Here is a 12,303-nt window from a genome sequence, read left to right on the forward strand (position 1 = left end):
ATATATTGTATGAAGCCAGAGAAAAACACCACTGAATTTCTGGGTGTTACCCTTTCTAGAAACTAGCTGGTGTGTATAGGACAGGGTTCCCCAACTCCAGTCCTCAAGGCCCACTAACAGATCATGTTTTCAGGATTTCCTTAGTATTGCTCAGGTGATAATTGCTTCACCTGTGCAATTCAAAGGAAATCCTGAAAACATGATCTGTTGGTGGGCCTTGAGGACTGGAGTTGGGGAACCCTGGTATAGGAGATTCCAAGTGGATTTAGTTCAGCCAAATTAACCCTATAACCAGCAGCAACCCTTTGCGGTGTTGTTCCATCCCCAAGGACTTCAACAACATGAAAAAAACAAATAATTAAAATCAATATTAAAACAAATAAAATCAATCGATACCTATAAGATACAGAAATTTGTATGAAACATTCAGATATTCCACAGCACAAGAATAGTTAATATTGGAATTATTTGATACTGGATCAATTACTGTTACTGTGAAACCACTATTATGGTATCACCATTTATGTTTAATATTGCGTTATCGAGTCCATGAGGCTATTCAAACCGCATGGTACTCGAGTTTCCAGTAAAAAAATCCACTTACTTTCGCTTGCCAGGATTTTTTCATGTAAATTGCCCCCCCCCCCGGTGGGCTTGGACACTTTCTCTATTCCTTTGAAGGAGAAAGATTTTAGATCTCCATTATGTTTGTTAGCAAAATGCCATGACACTGCAGAGTAACCTGCCAGCGGTAAGTTAACCGCATCGGACAAGTGTTTTCGGATACATTTTTTCAGAGGGTTCATAGTACAACCTACATATTGAAGTTGACAGATATTACATTGAATTAGATAAATGACATTATCTGTATTACAATTTATAAAACTGCGAATTGGAAACTCTTTTATTTTTAAAGGAGACAAATTTTTTATCTTTTGTGGCATATTGGCAACATTTGCACACATTAGCTCCACATTTGTGGAAACCAATGGCACTGAACCAGTTTTTCTTTTGATCTCGTTCTAAGTCCACAAATAAGCTAGGAGACAAAAGGGTTTTTAATGTAGTCGCTCTTTTTGGCACAAATCAGACTGTGTAATTGTCCAAGATTTTTCTGAGAATTATATCTTGTTGTAAATTTGGTAAATATTTCCGTATATTAGTGATCTGATTGAATTGTGGACTATACCCTGTGGTGAATGTAATGATATTACTTTTGGTTTTATTTTCCTTACATTTATGTTGAAGTAAAGAAACTCTGCTGAAGTTACCAACAATAGATTGGGCTCTTTCCAAACACCACTTGGGGTGACCACGATTTTGTAATCTGCTACAAACTTTTTTACTCTCACTTTTATATGTAGAGTCATCAGAACTATTGCGTTTAATCCTGATGAGCTCACCAACAGGTAAGTTTCTGATGACATGTGGGGGATGGCAAGATGTAGCTGCCAGTATACTGTTTGAAGCAGTTGGTTTTCGGTAAGGAAGTACCAATACCCGATTTTCCTCAATGCTAGCAACAAATGTTACATCTAAAAATTCAGCTTGTGACTTCTCAGAAAAAACAGTAAATTGGAGATTATAATCATTGTTGTTTAAATACTCAAGGAAAAACTGGGCATCATCCTCCATAGCTTTCAAGACAAAGACCAGAATACAAAACAGTTGTCTGGAGTGACTAGAGGACATGGGGACTGAATAGTATCTACTGTTTTGTATTCATTGATCCTCATGCCTTCTTGTCTGTCCATGCTTTACATAGATTTTTTGTATTTGAATAAAATTTTCCATAATCTGGTTAAAATTCTCCAAATTGGGGCTATTTAATGCTATATACTGTTTGACTGTGGGAATGGGATATATTACAATGTGATTATATGTTGCCGTGGAGATGGCTTCTGTTTATTCCCACACATGAGTCTCTGACATAGACATTGTGATCTTGCTCTGGGAGTGTTTTGCGGTCACATAATTCCAATATGTGACTGCTTCCTGGCTGATGTGTGTTCTATGAAACCCTGATCATTTGACCTTTTTGGAGCTACTGCACACGTGCACTGGCCACAAAGTAGGGAGTTATCACGGGACTTTGTCCTATGATGTTACTTCTCCTGGGAGTATGTACTGACGTTGAAAAATCAATGGGGAAGAGAGATTTGGGTGCGCTAGATAGCGCTTCCTGGCCAGCTAAGTCTGTGTGAGTAGTCTTGATAGGCTGCTGGTTTTGGCGCCTGTTTTTAATATTCATCTATAGGTTGCCTAGTCTGCATGACCTCATTTTTTGTATCAACACAGGAGATTGATTAAAGGGCCACTATGGCGACTGTGATGCGCATACGTGATTGGTGGCTTTACATGTGGGTTGTGGTATACTACTGTATACACAAACAGGTTTTTATTATATTTGTATTTTTTTTGTGGTGTCTTGTTCTGATGTATAATGTTCCTGTATTTGATATTTTGAACAATATTTATATGCATATCATTGTTTTCTTGTATGTATTATCAATGGGCGGTTCCTTACTATCGATTGGATGTTCCTCTCTATATAAGGCCGCCATGTATGCTGTGTGCTATACTTGAAAAAGACCAATTGTGCTCGAAACGTTGTATGTCTTTTTAATGGCAGAATAAACTTTTGTACATTTTTTCACCCGGATTGGATGCTGCTCCTCTACGTTATTTCTCAGAACTACCCGGTATCCTGAGGCTGTTCCGCTGTGCCACAAATCAGTTAAGCTCATTGCAAAGGAACTCTTGGGTATGTTTTTGCGGGTGGGGATTCCTCAAGAGATTTTAACAGACCAGGGAACCCCCTTATGTCAAAAATTATGAAGGAACTCTGCCGCTTGTTAAATGTTAAACAATTGGTCTAGAAAGATTCAATAAGACACTAAAGAGCATGTTGAAAAAAGTAGTTTCAAAAAATGGGAAGGACTGGGATCTCTTACTGCCATATTTATTGTTTGCAGTGCGGGAGGTGCCCCAGGCATCTACGGGGTTCTCGCCCTTTGAACTATTGAATGGCAGACATCCACAGGGCTTACTCGATATAGCCAAAGAGGCCTGGGAGAATCAACCAAACCAACAAAAAAGTGTGATAGAACATGTTGCAAAAATGCAACAAAGAATGGAGACAGTCCTACCATTAGTCTGGGAACATAGAGGCAGCACAACGATTGCAGAGTCGGGTCTATATCCATGAGGCTCGAGTTAGAACCTTTAATCTTGGGGATCGGGTGTTTCTTACTTGAGCATACAGTAGATAGCAAATTTCTTGCAAGGTGGCAGGGGCCCTATGAGATTATGGAGAAGGTGGGGCCAGAAAACTACAAGGTACAACAACCAGGACGGAGGAAGCCAGAACAGGTTTACCATATTAATTTGCTTAAACCATGGAAAGATAGAGACCACCTTTGTGAGGATAGTCCGTTGCCTGCATTTAATGTTGAGAAGGCTCCATTACCTCTGAGAGTGTCAGGAGAAACCTGCTCCATAGTCAAAATAGCAGATACTTTGTCTCCTAAACAGGTTCAGGAGGTCTGGGAGTTTGTTAGCCAAAATACAGATGTTTTTTCCGAGCTCCCTGGATGCACTTCCCTAATCCAACATGACATTGTCAAGGAGTCACAAGCCAAAGTCCGACTAAAGCCGTATTGGGTGACTGAGGCTCTGCAACAAGCCATCTCGCATGAGGTAAAAACTCTGCTGCAGTTAGGGGTTAATGAAGAGTCCCAAAGTGAATGGGCCAGCACAATAGTCATAATACCCAAGCCTGATGGGATGCTAAGGTTCTGTAATGACTTTAGAAATCTTAATGAAATTTCAAAATTTGATGCCTACCCCATGCCCCAGGTCGATGAATTGATAGAGCGGTTTGTGCAGGCATGGTATTTTTCAACCCTTGACCTCACAAAAGGATATTAACAAGTACCCCTAACAGAGGTAGCTAGGCAAAAAATGGCCTTTGTAACACCCGAAGGGCTGTTCCAGTATAAAGTATTACCCTTTGGGTTGAATGGCACGCCAGCAATGTTCCAGCTGTTAATGGAAATTGTTCTCCGTCCCCATCGCCATTATGCCTCAGCCTATCTAGATGATATTGTTGTTTACAGTTCAGACTGGGAAAGTCACATACCAAAAGTACAGGCGGTGATAGATTCTCTGCGACAAGAAGGGCTAACTGCCAATCCAAAGAAGTGTTCAATAGGGTTGGAAGAAGATCGGTACTTGGGTTATATCATTGGGAGATGAGTCCTCAAACCCCAAGTAAACAAAAAGGAGGCAATTCAGAATTGGCCACGTCCCCTCCCAACAAAACAGGTAAAAGTCTTTTTAGGTATAGTGGGATATTACAGGCAGTTTATTCCCAACTTTTCAACCCTGTCTGCACTTTTAACAGACTTCTTGAAAGGGAGGAAGTCTGTGATGGTCCGCTGGAATGATCAGATAGAGGACGCCTTTGTAAAGTTAAGATTGGCACTGTGTGGTACACCAGTTCTGATTATACCCGATTTCAAAAGAGGGTTCATTGTGCAGACTGATGTCTGAGTTAGGGCTCGGTGCTGTGCTGTTTCAAGAGGTTAACGGGGAAGAGCATCCCATTAGTTTCCTAAGCAGGAAGCTTACCCCAGCCAAATCCAGGTACAGTATTGTGAAGAGAGAGTGCCTGGTCATTAAGTGGGCGCTTGAGTTGTTGCGCTATTATTTGCTGGGGAGAACATTTTGTTTGGTGACAGATCATTCCCCTCTTATGTGGATGAGTCAACCTAAGGAGAAGAATGCGGGAGTCACCAAGTCGTTTCTGTCCCTGCAAAATTTCAAATTTTCAGTAGAACATCGGGCAGGCAGATTACAGGGGAATGCAGATGCACTGTCCAGAGTTCACTGTATGTCATGTGACCACCACCTAAGATTGAACAAAGGGGGAGGTATGTGAAACAGTAAAGGGTGTAGTGCTAGATGAGAGATACATTTCTCCCAGCAGGATAAAGTTTGGCCGGGATTTTCCCTAAAGTGGAGGACATGCAATGATGTCATGGTCACGTGATCATCCCATGTGATGCGTACCTCACCTGTGGGTGGGGTTATGGGCTCTGTAATGGAGATGTTGTTTGGCACATGGTGTGTGTGGGTCTGTGTGTGTGTGTAGAAGATGGAAGGAACTTGGCTGAAGCTAGCCTGAACTTGTTTTGTTGGACTACCCATGCTGCAAAGTTTTAGCAGCAAGACTCAAAACAACCCTGGGAATGGCACCTGGTGGACGCCGCTGACCGGGCAGCCGCTTAGTTAAGCCCATCCCATGCAAGAGTAAGTCTGAGACTAGTGGTTCTCCAAGCTGGAGTATATTTTTGTTTTTCTTTACTTTCTGCTAACTTGCTGTTTAAAAGTGTCATTAAACCATTGGAGTTGGACTCTAAGCCTGTGTGTTGCTTCGTTACTGCGGCTCTGCCACTGCCTACCAGAGCAAATCCTTATAATAAATATACAGTGGGGAAAAAGTATTTAGTCAGCCACCAATTGTGCAATTTCTCCCACTTAAAAAGATGAAAGAGTCCTGCATTTGACATTTCTATAAGTCTTCACAAGGTTAGCACACACTGTTGGTGGTATGTTGGCCCATTCCTCCATGCAGATCTGCTCATGAGCAGTGATGTTTTGGGCCTGTCACTGGGCAACACGGACTTTTAAATCCCTCCAAGGGATTTCTATGAGGTTGAGATCTGGAGACTGGCTAGGCCACTACAGGACCTTTCATATGCTTCTTACGAAGCCGCTTCGTTGTTGCCTTGGCAGTGTGCTTGGGATCATTGTCATGCTGAAAGACTTGTTAGAGCTTGTGTATCACACTGAATATAAATGTTGGTAAAGTGCGATTGTAACCCGAGGTCCACCGTGTGGTGATGGAAAACCACAGCTTTAGAAAAATGGCGGAGCGAAGCTGTGAGCAAACACCATAAACACAATGAGTTAAGGTCACTCAGTGTGAACAAAGTGCAAAGCACTCGAGACTATACCGTGTTACATGTCACAGGAGCATAGTGGTAATGACACTAGTTGGGGTTCCTATAGCTACCCCGCCAGGAAATTCTAGGCTGGTTGTTGTGCTCGCTCTCACACTCGGCTGTCCTAACTGCACACGCGACTTAGGATGCCCGGAGTCATATGCTGAGCCAAGCGAGAGTTTCCACCCTACACTGCCTGCTTAGACACACAATCGCCATGCTAGAAGTGGCACACGTGCACACAGAGTGGTGTATCCACCAACACACTGAACACATATGATCTTTGCGAACCTTTTATACATTCCTGTTAAAGTCCAGTCAGACAGGACCTTGCTCGTTGACTAATCTGGAACTGCCACCTCACACGAACAGCTGACAATCGACCACAAATGAGAGGTCACCACCTCACGAGCATGCTTAATTGGGTGATTTCTGGACTTAGCCTCCAGAACACCTGATCGCCGCCACCTATTGCTAGTTACTATAGCTTTGGCTGGAGAGCCAGCAGTAACCAAGCATGTAGCACGAGTCTGAGCAAGACGCTGAGACCGATGTCTTTGCTGAACAGATCCGTCTGTGTCTGAAGCAGACGCACATTCATTACCCCCCCCTAGGCCCCCATGGCGACGTTTGCTACTCTCAAAAGCCGCAATGAGCTGAGGGGCACGTGTGTGCTCAATCGACTCCCAGGTTCTATCCTCTGGCCTATAACCCTTCCACGCACAACCTTGGACCCGACAGTGGCATTGACCTTGAAATCATCTGAGGACATATCCAAGCTCCCTGCAGGAGTCCCAGACAACTGGGTCATATACACGTGTTTCAAGACAGAGACATGGAAGGTGTCGGCGATGATCAGATGTGGAGGAAGGCAGAGACTATATACCACAGGATTCACCTGTTCCAGAACCTTGAATAGACTCAAATAGCAGGGAGCAAATCACCATGGGCATAAACTGGAGTGGGACGATGATGCACATCTTTGGAGACCCTCATTCTCTACTTGGAGGCCTTAATAGCATCCTGTGTGCGATCCCAGATGTAACGTGCCTCCACAGCTAAATCCATCACCCTAGGATCGGAAGTCGAGATGGGCATAGGCATAGGTACCCTGCCGGTGCTGACCGTAATTAAGGTGGGATGGCGTCTGACCAGTGGAATCAGCGACAGAGTTATTCAAAGCAAACTCTGCCCAGGGTAGCAAGGATGCCCAGTCATCATGCCTGGCAGAAACAAAGTGCTGTAGGTACGTGATAAGAATCTGGTTGGCCCTCTGCACCAGCCCATTCTTCTCGGGATGGTACGCTGAAGAGAGATTGAGTTCTATGCTTAGCAGTCAACAAAGCTTCATCCAGAACTTTGACACGAATTGGGGACTCTGATCGCTGACAATCTTTTCAGTAGAGATGAGCGACTTTGCCTTTTTCGGGTCGAGTCGGGTTTCATGAAACCCGACTTTCGCAAAAGTCGGATCGAACGAAATCGGCCGATTATCGTGAAAAGTCGAAGGCCAACTGAAAAACGAAACCCAATGCAAGTCAATGGGGAAGAAAAGTCGGCAGTGAGTGGAGGACAGGAAACACACCTACAGTGCCCATTTTAATGCCAAAAACATCAATTCTTATTACTTAAGCCTGTCAACCTTAATTTACTTTCTAATAATAGTTAGGCATTGAAAACTGGGAGTTTTTGGCTAAAGTTGTGGGGAGGGTAGGGCTGGCTCCAGATTTTCATGGGCCCAGGGCCAAAGAGTGTCAATGGGCTCCTTTAACACATGCCACAATTCATGATTCTCTGATACGGCAGAGAAATAGCGGTATAGTACAATGAAAAATGCTTCACTTCTTACATCACATGACTGATATCCATTTTAAATTCTCCAATAGCTCCAAAAACGGACAGTATATTACTCCATACAGTATTATGGCCACCGCATAGTGCGCTATACAGAGTAATGAGGCGAGGCCCATATATTTCTCCATACAGAATCATTGGTCCCATATAGAGTTGAGCGACTTTTGGTTTTTTAGGGTCGCGTTTCGTTTCGTGAAACCCGACTTTTCCAAAAGTCGGGTCGAGCAAGATCGTCCGATTATAGGGAAAAGTCGGGGTCGTCCCGAAACACGAAACCCAATGTAAGTCAATGGGGAATAAAAGTCGGCAGTGAGAGGAGGACAGGAAACACACCTACAGTGCCCATTTGAATGCCAAAAGCATCAATTCTTCTTTCTTAAGCTTGTCAACCTTAATTAACTTCATAATACAAGTTACGCACTGAAAAATGGGGGTTATTTGGCTACAAACTGTGGGGGGGGAGGGCTGGCTCCAGGTTTTCATGTGCCCTGGGCGAAAGAGCGCCCCTTTAACACATACCACAACTCATCATGCTCCGATACGGCAGAGAAATAGCGGTATAGTACAATGAAAAATACCTCACTTTTTACATCTCATGACGAGGCCCATCTATTTCTCCATACAGAATCATTGGTCCCATATAATGTTTGAAACAGTATATGATGAGCTCCACATAATGCTACAGTATATGTTGGTCCCCATGGATGAAGCTCCACTGTCTTATGGGCCCAAATAATGCTCCAAACATAATGGGCCCCATTTCTAATGCTCTAGTTTATAATGGGCCCTGTAAATGCTGCTCCAGTGTCTGATGTCCACCTTTGGAATGTTCCAGTGTATGGTGGGCCCCATCTATCATTCTCCAGAGTATAGTGCTCCCCAAAAATTGCTGTCCCAACATTGAAAACAATCAAATAAGTCTCCTCACTAGGGAATCCCTGTACTTGTCTGGACAGGTGCTGTAGCTTGCTTAACAGCTCGCCAGCCGTTCTCACTCCCAGTATGGATTACACGTGATTGCACAAAGGTGAGAAAGGGTACCGTATCCCCAGATAACATGTATGGATAGCGTACACATTCAAAATATATGTCTCAGGAGGCAGGCTCAGACGGTGTTAGGCCCAGTATGGATTGCACGTGATTGCACAAAGGTTAGAAAGGGTACCGTATCCCCGGATAACATGTATGGATAGCGTACACATTCAAAATATATGTCTATACAGCATGAGGCAGGCTCAGACGGTGTTAGGCCCAGTATGGATTGCACGTGATTGCACAAAGGTTAGAAAGGGTACCGTATCCCCGGATAACATGTATGGATAGCGTACACATTAAAAATATATGTCTATACAGCATGAGGCAGGCTCAGACAGTGTTAGGCCCAGTATGGATTGCACGTGATTGCACAAAGGTTAGAAAGGGTACCGTATCCCTGGATAACATGTATGGATAGCGTACACATTCAAAATATATGTCTCAGGAGGCAGGCTCAGACGGTGTTAGGCCCAGTATGGATTGCACGTGATTGCACAAAGGTTAGAAAGGGTACCGTATCCCTGGATAATAAGTATGGATAGCGTACACATTCAAAATATATGTCTCAGGAGGCAGGCTCAGACGGTGTTAGGCCCAGTATGGATTGCACGTGATTGCACAAAGGTTAGAAAGGGTACCGTATCCCTGGATAACATGTATGGATAGCGTACACATTCAAAATATATGTCTCAGGAGGCAGGCTCAGACGGTGTTAGGCCCAGTATGGATTGCACGTGATTGCACAAAGGTTAGAAAGGGTACCGTATCCCTGGATAATATGTATGGATAGCGTACACATTCAAAATATATGTCTATACAGCATGAGGCAGGCTCAGACGGTGTTAGGCCCAGTATGGATTGCACGTGATTGCACAAAGGTTAGAAAGGGTACCGTATCCCTGGATAACATGTATGGATAGCGTACACATTCAAAATATATGTCTATACAGCATGAGGCAGGCTCAGACGGTGTTAGGCCCAGTATGGATTGCACGTGATTGCACAAAGGTTAGAAAGGGTACCGTATCCCTGGATAACATGTATGGATAGCGTACACATTCAAAATATATGTCTATACAGCATGAGGCAGGCTCAGACGGTGTTAGGCCCAGTATGGATTGCATGTGATTGCACAAAGGTTAGAAAGGGTACCGTATCCCTGGATAACATGTATGGATAGCGTACACATTCAAAATATATGTCTATACAGCATGAGGCAGGCTCAGACGGTGTTAGGCCCAGTATGGATTGCACGTGATTGCACAAAGGTTAGAAAGGGTACCGTATCCCTGGATAACATGTATGGATAGCGTACACTTTCAAAATATATGTCTCAGGAGGCAGGCTCAGACGGTGTCAGGCACAGTATGGATTTGACGGCCCAGATTACACAGCGGAGGAGCAGGGAGAGGTAAAGATTGCAAATGCTGGGGCCCTGCCCAAGCAAGGGGGGCCCACTCGTGGGCGTCGGTACTGGCACTGGGCCCCTCATAGTACAGCGGTGTGTCTGACGGCGGGTGTGCACCACCACCGTCAGAGACACTTGATTGCACTATGAGGGACCCTGTGCCAGTGCCCGCGCCCAAGAGTCGGCCTACCCACCTGTTCAGGGCAATGGCACTCGCACGGTGTCATGTGGTAGGTGGTGACCCCGGCCATGGGGGGGAGGCAGCACAGTTAGGGAGTTTTAGAAAGTGGCATATGTTGATGTTGGACATTCAGCTGATGCAAAAGGCGAAATAGGTGAAGTACCAGGAAGAGGTGGACCAAAGCAAGCCATTTTTCTGTCACCCTATGTGTCATCAGGGGAAGGTGGGACAAAATCCTTGGAAACCCATGCGTGGTTCATTTTAATGAAGGTTAGATCATCCACATTTTGGGTTGACAGACGGGTCCTTTTTTCTGTCAGGATTGATCCAGCTGCACTGAAGACTCTTTCCGATAGCACACTTGCAGCTGGGCAAGCGAGCTCCTGTAAGGCATATTGGGCCAATTCAGGCCAGGTGTCCAGTTTAGCGGCCCAATAGTCAAAGGGGAATGACCTGTGTGGGAGAACATCGATATGGGAGGAAAAGTAGTTTGTTACCCAAGTTGACAACTGCTGTCTCCTGTCACTTTCCATCGATGCAATATTACCAGTTGTGTGAGCGGTATTTGAAAAATCAGTCCACAACATTGTCATGAAACCCCTGTCTCCAACGCCACTTCTGCTGTGTGCACCACGAACACCTCTGCCAAGCTGCCCCCGGCCCGTACGGCTCGTGTGAGAACCATCACCGCTGCTGTGTGCTGGGAATGCCTCAAGCAACCGATTTACCAGAGTTGCTTGTTTATTAGCCAATATTAGGTCAAGGTTCTCCTGTGGCATGATGTTTTGTAATTCGCCTTTATAGCGTGGATCCAGGATGCTGGCCAACCAGTAGTCGTCATCGTTCATCATTTTGGCAATGCGGGGGTCCCTTTTTAGGATCTGCAAGGCATAATCTGACATGTGGGCCAATGTTCCCGGTGTCAATGATGCACTGCGAGTGCTGGGTGGAGGAGCACTTTCTGGCAAATCTACATCCCTCCAGTCACGCACAAACCCTGTACCAGACCTTGCCACGCCAACATTTTCACTTGCCCCACGAGATGCATCCTCCTCCCCTAAGTAATCATCCCCATCATCCTCCTCCTCCTCCTCTTCTTCCTCCACCTCGTCCAGGAGAGGTCCCTGAGCAGACAATGGCTGAATGTCATCAAGGATTCCCTCCTCCTCTTCCTCCTCATCAACATTGGCTGCAGATGCCTGCTCCTTAAGGTGCGTCAAAGTTTGCATGAGCAGACGCATAAGTGGGATGCTCATGCTTAGGATGGCGTCGTCTGCGCTTACCAGCCGTGTGCATTCCTCAAAACACTGAAGGACTTTACAAAGGTCTTTCAGCTTCGACCACTGCACACCTGTCAACTCCATTTCTGCTCTCAAAGTGCCTGGCCGTGTATCCTCCCACAAATGCATTATGGCCTGCCTCTGCTCGCACAGCCGCTCCACCATGTGCAGGGTGGAGTTCCACCTTGTTGCAATGTCGATAATGAGGCGGTGGTTGGGAAGGTGGAGCAATCGCTGCAGCTTCTGCATACGAACGGAGTGTACAGGCGACCGGCGGATGTGCGCGCACAGTCTTCGCACCTTCTGGAGCAGGGCTGTTAACTCCGGATAATTTTTGAGGAAGCACTGCACCACCAGGTTCAAGGTGTGAGCCAAGCAAGGTATGTGGCTGAGTTTTGAAAGGGCTATGGCTGCCACAAAATTACGGCCGTTATCACTAACTACCTTGCCTGCCTCAAGATGTACACTGCCCAGACATGACTCAGTTTGTCGCTTCAAGTACTCGGCCAGCACCTCGGCGGTGTGTCTGTCGCCCAA

This window comes from Dendrobates tinctorius, unplaced genomic scaffold (genome assembly GCF_039654945.1).
Source record: "Dendrobates tinctorius isolate UK_male_01 unplaced genomic scaffold, ASM3965494v1 ptg000133l, whole genome shotgun sequence".
In the NCBI taxonomy this organism is placed as follows: domain Eukaryota; kingdom Metazoa; phylum Chordata; class Amphibia; order Anura; family Dendrobatidae; genus Dendrobates; species Dendrobates tinctorius.